Below are 11,148 nucleotides of genomic sequence, written 5' to 3'. Positions count from 1 at the left end.
GGGCCAGCTCAAAGCTAGCTTGGGGATGTTACATGTGCTGCAATCACACCTTTGATTGCAGTGTAGACGTATCTTCAAGTCAGGTCTGTCAGGAATCAAGGCCTGGTAGAGCCGTCTCTGGGCAACCTAACGAGCGCAGCTGGCCTGGAGTTGGCTGCCTGATTGGCTAGACAGCCTGATTGGTGGGAAGAATAAGCAGACCAGCTCTTAAGCACAGCAGCAGGTTAGTACTTGCTGAGAACATTTGTGGTTGTACCTGTTTGGATCCAGCCTAGTTTTACTCCAGGTAACTTGGCTCTGACCCCTGGTATCTGGTCTGTGATTCTGGTCTCTTATTCCTGCTGATTGACTCCTGCTCCCAACACTAGGTGTGGCCACCCATGTCCTGGCTGTTGATGAGATCAACCCCAGACACATTTGCTGGTACAGAAATATTGCTAAGGGGTGTGATTTTTAAATTCTATTGTGGCAAAACTCTAGTGTAGACACACTTGTATTGGCATAAAAGTGCCAGCATAGCTTAGCTCATCTGGGGAGCTGGTGTGATGAAGTGGGGGTTTTATTCATCTTATGTTGCATGTGACCCTTACTGTCCTATATAATACTGTGTATACCTTGGTTTCCCAGTGTACTGCACCAATACTTAGGTGGTGGGAATTGGGGGTGTGACTTTGCAGTCTCACCTGCCCTGAGGGCCTCAGCATCTATGTAACCTGAGACCCAGGAGGGGTGTGTGACCAGGTGACACCTTTGGCCCAGGAAGTGAGACAGAGCAGGAGGAGGGGGTCAGAGGTCAGGTGGCTGGAGGCTGGCAGTCGGGGGGACTGGAGGAGGGGGAATCCAGGGCGTCTGGCCCAGGATTCCCAAGATAGACTTGGCTGAAAGTCACTGATGTCTGTAATGGCAAACTCTGTTCTATGCAGCGTTCCTGTCAACGAATAAACCTTCAGTTTTACGCTGGCTGAGAGTCACGTCTGACTGCGGAGTTGGGGTGCGGGGCCCTCTGGCTTCCCCAGGAGCCCTGCCTGTGCGGACTTGCTGTGGGAAGCTCACGGTGTGGACGGGGATGCTGAATGCTCCCCGAGGTCAGACCCAGGAAGGTTGAAGCTGTGTAAGCTTCTTGCCTGGAGACAGTCTGCTCCCAGAGAGGAGGCCAGCCCCCAGTCCTGACTGGCTTTGTATGGAGTAGTTCCGTGACCGCTGGTATCCGCTATAAGCACTCTTGCTGCTGTAAGCTGTGTCTACACTAGGAGCTCTGCTGGCGAACTCTTTCTAGTATGGACTAACTGTCCCACTATGGCTTAATGGGGCATGATCTCCAATGCTGAAGCATTTGGACCTGGTAGCATTCTACACCAATATTGTACGTCCGCTTTAGACACTGCTATGGCCCGTTGCCATAGCACGGGAGCACCTCCCAATCCTTGAGTGTTTAGCCTCATAACCCTTCTGTGAAGCAGGGCTATTGCTCCCATTGAGGAAATGGGGAAACTGAGGCACAGAGCGGCTAAGTGCCTTGTTCCAGTTCAAAGGAGAAGCCTGTGGCTGAGTTGGGAATTGGCCCTCTGTCTCCTAAGGCCCAGGCTCATACCCTATCCTTAGGAACAGGTATAAATGACTAACGCAAGGTGCAAGGCAAATTGAGGGTTGAGTCCTGGGTGCTCCAAGCCATCCAGGTTTTCCTTGAACAGCGAGTGCATCAGCATTTCCTGTCAAGGGTGCTGCATGCAAGTTTCTCTGCTAGGTGGCACCGTGCCCCCTGCTGGGGCATGAGGGAATTGCTTCAAGGGGAAAACTGGCTGGATTCTCCTTGCTGCTCCTCTTTGGGGATAAGAAATGTCTTTGTTCCCCGGAGAGGGGCTGGAATGCGTCCAACAGACCTCCCGCTCCAGCTGCTCTGCCCTGCCCTCTCTGCTAGGAACGCACAGCCGTGGGGGCCTTTAAAAACAAAACCTGGCTGAACCACGCCATGCACAATTCTCCCCCTGGGGAGAGAGCATGAGGCACGCGGGAGGGATGTTAGTCGCGTCACTTAGTGCATGGCTGGAAGATGCTCAGATCCTACAGGGATGAGAACCTACAGAGGACAGATCAAGTGTCTGGTTCCTTCCTCGCTACACTGGGGGCTGGCTCAGGCACTGGGGGCTCGCTCAGGCTGCACGGGAAACATTTCTGGTTGAGGCTCCTTGGTTCGCATCTGTGACCCGGCACCAATTTCTGTCGCCAAATAGCTAACGGAAAGAAACTTCAGCCTCTGGGCAGCTCACAGACTTTCCACTTTGCCTAGTTACTACTGGTCATGTGTTGATTGGTTGCCCAAGTCACATGGGATGGCTCCTGCTCCTGGATTGGATGACTAGAACTCTTAAAATGGTGGCTGAAGGTTAAAAAAATGAAGAGCAAGTGTGACATGCTGTATTATTGGGGGTCTACATAGAGGATAAGCGCCTACTACTGCTGGCAGCCAACGGAGTTACTACTGCTGCTCAAGTGGTAAAGGTCTACTCTGCATTTGAGCAGCCTGTGTTTTCAGCCTTGCTGGGGAGATGTCCAGTCACTGTGCTAGGTGCTGTACATTATTTATTAGGTGCATTATGGTAGCACCTATGTGCCTGTCACGGATCAGGACCCCATTGTGCTAGGCACTGTCCAAGCAGAACCAAAAGACCGTCCCTGCCCAAAGAACTTACCCAGCAGGTGTCAGAATAATCGGACTCCACAACTAACAATAGAGTGAATGCTCCTTGTTTGTTCATGAGGGCCCCAATCCTGGGCAGATCCTGATGCCCATGCAGAGCCCCATCTTCAACGGGAGTCTGCCTGTTTCTGTGTGGCTCAGCACATGGGATCCGGCCACAGATATTTGTTCCAGGAGCTCAGTGGAACACTGGGAGCCCATGAGGTGAGTGCAAACAACCTGCCTTAGGCTGCAGGGGGACCGGTTCGCTTGCCATCTGGTGCCTTTGTTTTTCCACATTACCGTGATGGTTTGTAAATTATGGATGCCCCTTCTGGGGACGCTGCTGGGATCCACCTATTCCTCTTCTGTTACATTTCATTTGTTAGAACATGGAAACCCCAGTCCATGTCTGTCAGGTCAGAGCCGTGCTTCGCTCCTTGGGGTAGCGGGGCTGGAAGGGCAACAGACATTTCTTCTCCTCTTCCTCCTTCTCTTTTCGCCTTGGTCTCCCTCCATGTGGCCCCTGTCACTGTTATAGTAGGATCTCAGCACCTCTGCAAAGGCAGGTAGTGCCTCCCCAATGTATTCTGGGAGGTTATCTCCTTCCTCTGGAGCATCATCAGGCATGGCCACGGTTGGGGATGGGATGGGGGTGGGCCAGGGCTCTGAGGTGGCACTGAATATTCTTTCAAGTGCTTGGCTGGCTGGTTCTTGCTCCCCTGGACAGGGTCCAGCTGATGGCCATGTGTGGGACCAGGAAGGAATTTCCCCTTCACAGATTGGCAGTGGCCTTGGGTTTTTTTGCCTTCCTCTGCAGCATGTGGCTGCGGGTCCCTTGCTGGGATTATGGGGGTGTATCTCAATCCTTTCCTTGCCACTGGGCACTGGTGCAACTCCATCGCCCCTATTCTCTGCCTGTGGCACAGCAGTCTAAACCCAAGTATTTCAGCTCTCCAGAGACTAATCTTGGGTGTCAGGTTTAGTGTGCGGGAGTTGGGTGGTGTTGGTGGCCTGGGATATCCAGGAGGTCAGAGTAGATGATCGAGTCCCTGCTGGCCTTAAACTCTACAGCAATGTGGCCTGCTAGGTAGGGCACTGCCTTGGCTTCAGGACACCTGGGTTCCATTCCTGGCTCTGCTGCTGGATTGCTGGGTGAACTTGGGTAAAGCTGTGTGTGTGTGTGTGTGTGTGTGTGTCCATTTCCCCAGCAGTAAAGTGGGGATGGTGATACTCCTTTGTAAAGCACTTGGAGATCTATGGCTGAAAAGCACTCGGTATTCCTAGGAAGATTGGAAAAAGAACGTGAAGCTGATGTCGACGACAGCCCAAGTCTGAGCCTTGAATCTAGCCCCCACCCCATTCCAGTGTCAGCAGTTCATGAATCCTACAGTCTTGCTTTTGAATCGGAACAAAGTTTGGCAGGTGCTGGTTTTGGTTCCAGATCAGCTGAGCCGGGGAGGTCTCCGTCAGTGAGGAGGTGGAAGACTGGCAAGTTATCTGCTACTTTGGGGACAGACCCTGGGTGGAGCAGCAGACCCAGCCTGAATCTTGATTCAGCCTCTAACCCAAACAATAGCCTAAATCTGGACCAGGATACAAACACCATCTCCAGGAGAAATCAAACCCGTCCTTGACCTGTCTTGGTGCTGTGCTGAGAAGGGGTAGCTCAAGCAATTGTATTTCCTGATGCAGAAGAGGCTGGTGATAAGGTAACACAGCTAAACCTTTGGGGAATCAACCCCTCTTGTGGGCAGACATTTGCACCTACAAGGTGGGTGAGATAATGTTTTTTATTGGGTCAGCCCCTCCGTTGGCGAAAGAGACCAGCTTTCTGCAGTAAGATCAGGAACAAAAATATTGCATTAGGAGAGTGACCATGTTCATCCTCGATGCAAGGGAGACCTCTGGTGGGCAAAACACTTCGACAAGCTGCAATATTTAAATACCTCCTATGCTGACTAATTGTCTGCTTCTTGAGCAGGGTCGCCTGCTGCAGGAATTCTGCTGCAAAGACACCCTTGGCTGGGTCGTCTGCAGGGACTGAACCTTGCCTGGACCCAAAAGTATTGGCTTCCTTTGCCATAGCGATAAAACCAGGTTCATGAATAGGGCCCTACTAAATTCACAGCCATGAAAAATGTGTCCCGGACTGTGAAATCTGGTCTTTCGTGTGCGTTTACCCTACACTATACAGATTCCATGGGGAGACCAGCATTTCTCAAATTGGGGGTCCTGACCCAAAAGGGAATTACAGGGGGGTTGCAAGATTATTTGGGGGGGGGGGTTGTGGTATTGCCACCCTTACTTCTGAGCTGCTGTCAGACCTGAGTGACCGGATGGTGGTAGATGCTGGCCAAGGGCCCAGCTCTGCAGGGAGCAGCGCAGAAGTAAGGGTGGCAATACCATCCCACGCCATCTTTACTCCTGCGCTGCTGCTGACGGCAGCTCTGCCTTCAGAACTGGGATCCCGGCCACCAGCCGCTACTTTCCAGCTGCCCAGCTCTGAAGGCAGCACCACCGCCAGCAGCAGCGCAGAAGTAAACGTAGCAGTACCACAATCCCCCTGCTACAATAACCTTGCAACCCTCCCAACTCCTTTTTGGGTCAGGACCCCACAATTACAACACTGTGGAATTTCAGATTTAAATAGTTGACATCATGAAATTTCTGATGTTAAAAATCCGAGGACTGTGAAATTGACCAAACTGGACCATGAATTTAGTAGGGCCCTATCCATGAACTCAGATGCAATAGCAGAGGCATACATGGGCTTGCCACCAGAGGGAGCCAGAGCCACACAGTGGGTTTTACTGGGAACCGCAGGAAATCCACCGCATTAATGCAACACTTTCCATAGGGAAGCCTCTGCCGACAAGGTCTGATGCTGCACCTCTATCTCCTTGCAGAGCCCTCTGGGATCAGAGTCTCCTGCACCCAGGGTGGGCTGAGTTCCACCCAGCCTTGCCAATGGAGGCTCTGGACAGGTGGACAAATTTTGCCTGGATACATGGGAGTAGCACCCACATTCCCGTGAGCTCCTCCAGTGAATCTTCAAACTGGCTGGATAATAGTGATGCTTTTTGGTCCAGGGTTCAATCCTGACAGACCCACCCACCCTGAGGGCTGTCACATGCCCACCTTCAGACCTCTGGGTTTCCCACAATCCAAGGGACTTCACCTTGTGGAGTATGGAGGCTTGTGTGTTGCAATGGCTATGCTGGCGGGACCTTTAACTCTGGCTAGGAGCACCAAGGCCAAAGGGTAGGGACCAAAGAGCAGACCACAAGCCCTCCAGGCTGGGGCTGAGGGGGAGCTGAACAACAGAGCCTCAGAACTTTCTTTAAGTTACAGAAGTACAGCTAGGCAGCGGTGCCAGCCAACAGCACACCAGACAGGGCACACACCAGGCCCTGCCATCCTCATGTGTCTGACAAACTCTCAAAGCTGGGATGCAATGTGTGTCAGTCACAAACTGAGGGGGACACACAGAGGAAGTATTCACCCTGGACACGTAAATCTGGGGAGGTTCCTTCTGTGATGATGTGGGACTGTTCTTAATGTTTTCTTCGGATACTGGGTGGGGAGTGTTGACCTGGGAAGGTTGCAAGGGAGTTTGGCTGGGATGGTCTGCATTGGGGATGGGAGACTTTCCTTGAGGGAGGATACCTGAGCATGTAACATGAGAACCCAGGAGGGGGGGGTTGGAGGCCAGGTGACACCTCTGCCTGGGAAACTGGACAAAGGGTGGGGGCTGAGTGAGACAGCTGGAGGGAGTTTCAGTTTGGAGCTGGCTGGGATGGGGCTCTGGCTTCCCTGGCCCCCCTAGAGGGACCTAACTGAATGGGGCGTCCTGTTGTCTGTGCCTGCAAGACGTGTCTTGGACTGTGCTCCTGTTATCTAAATAAATCTTCTGTTTTACTGGCTGGCTGAGAGTCATGGTGAATCACAGGAAGCCAGGGGTGCAGGGTCTTGTCTTGTCCCCCCCTCCCCCCATGTCCGTGACTCCTCCTATGAAGAGGAAATCAGGTGTAAATTTTTAACAGTGAGAGGAGGGAACTAACCACTGGAACCCCTTACCAGGGGCCGGGGTGGATTCTTCCTCGCTGGCAACTTTTAAATCTAGACTGTCTAAAAGGACCATAAACCACACGATTGATTGGCGGTCCCTCAATTTGAGGATGATCTCTACATGGATTTACATATAGGTTCTGAGTTGATTCAGGAGTTTGATCCTGGAACCGCAAATCCGCCCACAGTAAGTACAGACACTTTGTGGTAGGCCAGCTGCCTGCTAGGAGAAAGTTTTCTTCTCTCTTTTCAGCTTTGAGGGCAAGGCACTTCTCCTCAAAGTGGGCCACTGCCTAATGGAGGATATGGCACCATTGGGGTCGGTTGGTGGCTTGCTCCTCCCAGCTGGTGATGTCCACATTGGTTTTCTGAAGATGCGCTTTCAATGTGTCTTTGTAGTGTTTCCTCTGACCACCGTGGGATCTGACCACGGGTGAGCTGAGAGTAGAGGACTTGTTTTGGGAGGTGAGAATCTGGCATCCGCACACAATGTCCAGCCCAGCAAAGTTGGTGCATGTGGATCATTGCTTCAGTGCTGGTGACACTGGCTTCAGCAAGGATGCTGGTGTTAGTGTGGCGATCTTGCCCCTTGATGTGAAGGATCTTCCAGAGGCATCGTTGGAGGGACCCCTCTAGACTCTTGAGGTGCTGTCGATGGGTCACCCAGGTTTCGCATCCATAGAGGACTGTAGGAACAACAGTTGTCTTCTAGACCTGAATCTTGGCATTCTGACGTAGGTTACGGTCCGTGAAAACGCACTGGAGCAATTTCCCAAAGGAAGACCTTGCGCACCGGATCCAGGGCTGGATCTCACGGTTGATTTTTGCATTTTGAGAAAATTGGCTACCAAGGTAGCCAAAGTGCTTGACTGTCTCCAAAGTCTGACCCTCGATGGCGATTTGTGGTGAATCACATGCAAAGCCTGCAGTAGGTTGATAGAGCACCTTAGTCTTCTCCATATTGAGTGAAGGTCCCTATAGGTTATATGCAACAGTCGGTGTCTTTCTAGCAGCCTGTCTTGGTGCACTAGACAGCCTGCCATCGCAGGCTGAGCACAGGATATTATATCGGGCTCTGACTCTCTCTGTGGCCTTGTGCGGTTTTTCAGCTCCAGCCCACGGGGCAATGAGATCCAATTATCTAGGGTCTATAACAAGGGTGGTCAAACTTAGTTACTGACTTTCTGAGTCACATTTGATCTTCAGAAGTCGAGGGCTGCAAGACATGTACAGCCTGCCCTGTGGGGCCTGCTGGGGTACAGGGCTAAAGCCCAGATCTCTCTTCTCTCCCCCCCCCCCCCCCCCCCAAGCAGGGCAGAAGTTGCGTGGTCCCACCACCCTGCCGCAGATCAGAAACCCCGAGCGCCCCTCCGCCCAGTCTGTACTGGCTAGCAAGTTTCATAGAATATCAGGGCTGGAAGGGACCTCAGGAGGTCATCTAGTCCACCCCCCTGCTCAAAGCAGGACCAATCCCCTCCAGAATGGGTGAAATGGGGGGGGGGGGGCAGGGGGCTCCATGAGCCGCACTTTAACTGCAAAAGAGCCTCCCATATCTCATGAGCCATGGTTTGGCCACGCCAGGGTCTGAAAATTCTCTAGGGTCTATAGAGTGAATAACTAGGGCTTGTGGATGAAATTAGCCAGGGAGCTTGTGGGTGAAATTAACTAAGGGCAATGGATTGAAATAAAGAGGGGTGGGGAGTTTAATTACCAGGCAGATCTCCCTGACCTGGAAATGTGAGACTGGGGAATTGGCCCCTGGTCAGGGAGCCCCCTACCAAAGCACCGGGGAATATGATGTAGGGAACAATGCTGCCCTGGCCAAGGCGCTTGGATGGACTAGGGGACCGAATAGGCTTTGCCCACATGTCGGACTTGGATTCTTTTGATTCCTCTTGGTTCTGCCCCCAGTGGCTCAGTGATTGGGGGTGGGGGGGGATACACTGGGACAAGCAGCAGCTACAGAACAGGCAGCTCCCACTGGAGGGCAGCAAAGGAACAGAAATGAAGCGGGTGTTTTCCAGCCTGGAGTGGGATTTCTGTGGCTGGCAGGTTAATCTGCGACACTCCTGTGGGTATTTAACTCGTGCAGAGAAGACACCAGCTGCCAGACCTGCTGATGAGCTGGGCCTGGAAACTGTTATCAGGCCAGTTCCATCCCCAGGACCAAGGACTCTTGTCAACTTTTTTAAAGCCAGCAACAGGCTGGGAGCAGGACTCCTGGGTTCTGTTTCAGTCTCTGGGAGCAAAGTGCGGTCTAGGTGTTAAGAGCAGGGACGTGCGAATTGGGGCTTTGGGGTTCTCCTCCCAGATCTGGGAAGTGATTAGAACAGGGGCAGAACCCAGGAGAGAAGGAATCGGGGGGGGCTTCTATCCCCAGCTCTGACCCTGACTTTGTGCGAGTGTAGGTATGATCTCTGTAAAATGGTGATGCTTAGTGCCTTGATGGATGGATGACAAGCAGCTTAATAATTTACTGGGCACTGCTAGTTTCCAGAGGAATCAAGTGCCATCTGTTCTCATTAACTTTCCCTGCTGTTGTCGGTGTTCAGTGACTCTGAAAATCAGAGTTAGCATCTCTTCCTTCAGCTGATCTTTAACCAGGGTGTGCGATCTTAAAAATCTGTGCACACTGTCACTGCATTTCAGTGCATTGTTCCAGCAGAGCATGAATAGGCCCCAGTTTCGGGCATTAACATGGTGCTCAGGACAATTGGGTTTATTTCCCTGCTCTTACAGGCTTCCTGTGTGATCTTGGGCAAGTCGCTTAGTTATACTGTGACTCGGTTGCATCTGGCCAAGGGGGAGAATAGCAAACTTTCTGAGGCAGCTGCCTCTCACCGAGGTAGCTTTTGGCTGGTATAACTGGGGATTTTGCTGGTACAGCTATGCCCACTAGTGGTGTCTTTCATAGATATGCTGGCAAATCTTTTCATGGTAGAGCAGACCTATCTGGCGTAGGATTCTGGAGCTGATGCATTAGGCTGGAATGATTCAGGAGAGGAAAAGTCCAAATGACCCCATCTTAAGTTATTATGGGGCCTTGATCCCAAAGCAAATAGGCAGGGATCTGCCCTAAAAGGTGGCTTTCTTTGGGTTGGAGTGCTGCAGGCATTTCATGCTATTACTCACTGAAGTCTTTTCCCCAAGGACCTCCAAAGCCCTTAGCAAGCACTAAGTAGTTAAGTACACAAGACCCCTGTGACTCACCAAGGAAAAGCCTTGTTAGCGCATCCCAGGCAAACCTGTTCCTTCAGCCATGGGCATGAGATGTGGAGAAGTCTCTCGTTCCCCAGGTGCGGGAAGGTTAAATGACTCATGCAGGGAACACAGTGAGTCAGGAGCACAGCCAGAAATAGAACCCAGGCGTCCAGAGGCCCAGCCCCAACTGTGTACCCCCCCTGAAACTGTGGGCAGGGGTGAGTTATGGGGTAGGTACAAAGGCTGATTGACACCCCCTGCAGCACAGCACCCCCTGTGCACGGGATCCCTCTCTTCCCTCCCCCCTACTTCTTGTGGCTCAATTCCCCCTGGTTGTCTCCCTCCCAAGGGCTGATCTTTCAAGTCAGGAAGAGCTCCCAGCCCGAGGAAGGACCGCACGCAGCTGGGATGCTTCACACCATTTGTGAACGCAGCCCTTGCCCGGGCTACGGGAGACTGGGGCCTTGCCAGGAGCTGTCAGTTGGGGTTCACGCTCAGCCGGCTGCTGGGAAACTGCCTGCATGTTGTCCCCCAGATTCTGCCCAGGGAAGACCTGAATCTGGCTGGGCTCGCCGGCTCCCCCTACCTGTCCTGCACTGGCATTACTTGCTGCTACCTGCATGGTGCTGCAGATATCAGGGGGAGGGAGGGAGCATCACTTCATTTGTCCTGTGGGCTGCCTCAGGCCTGAGCTCCTGCTAGCCGTTGGCTCTGTCCCCTGCAGGATTTCTGCTTCTTGGGCCCAATCTGCCCCTGGTGCTTGCAGATCTTTGTTCCTTGCAGTGGTGCTGCTGCAAGGAGGTGGGGGGGGCAGGGGAAAAGATTTCCCTATACCTGCCTTGCACTGATTTGCATGCTCTCCCTGGGGCTGTGGCAGGAGGGAGACTGGAGCCCTGTTCTCAGCTTCACCCGGTCTATGCAGCACCGCTCCCCCTTCCCCAGCAGCCTGTCTGTCCCAGCTCAGGCCAGGGCCCTGCTGCACCTGGCTAGCTAACGCTGCCCCAGGGTTATGTTGGAGTCAGGGTGCCCTCGCCGGAAAAGCTAAGGGGAGGAGCTCTGCCAGGGAGCCCTGCTGGACCCTGCAGTTCTTGGCTCCGTTCTCCCAGCGGGTGCTGCACCCGCCACGGACTCATGGTGCCAAGCCAGCGCATGCCTTAAACTCCAGGCCGATGAGACCGCCCCTGCCTCGACAGTGTTCT

At 52.9% G+C, this 11,148-nt stretch overlaps 1 protein-coding gene across 3 annotated transcripts in view; it reads left to right on the top strand.

Moving 5' to 3' along the window:
* The first annotated feature begins 242 nt into the window (after positions 1-242).
* The window catches only part of LOC101939351 (keratin, type II cytoskeletal 5-like), a 59,280-nt gene continuing 48,374 nt past the window's right edge, over positions 243-11,148 (top strand). For 2 of the 3 annotated variants that reach the window (XM_065575582.1, XM_008169522.4), the window contains exon 1: positions 243-286. The gene's annotated coding sequence lies outside the window, so the exon portion shown is untranslated. Of the gene's footprint in view, positions 287-368; positions 424-11,148 lie in introns of all 3 variants that reach the window. The other variant, XM_065575581.1, reaches the window with a different exon arrangement.

Source organism: Chrysemys picta, chromosome 22 (genome assembly GCF_011386835.1).
Source record: "Chrysemys picta bellii isolate R12L10 chromosome 22, ASM1138683v2, whole genome shotgun sequence".
Lineage (NCBI taxonomy): Eukaryota > Metazoa > Chordata > Testudines > Emydidae > Chrysemys > Chrysemys picta.
The sequence above is the reverse complement of the archived record's forward strand: the minus strand, read 5'-3'. Positions and strand labels throughout refer to the sequence as shown.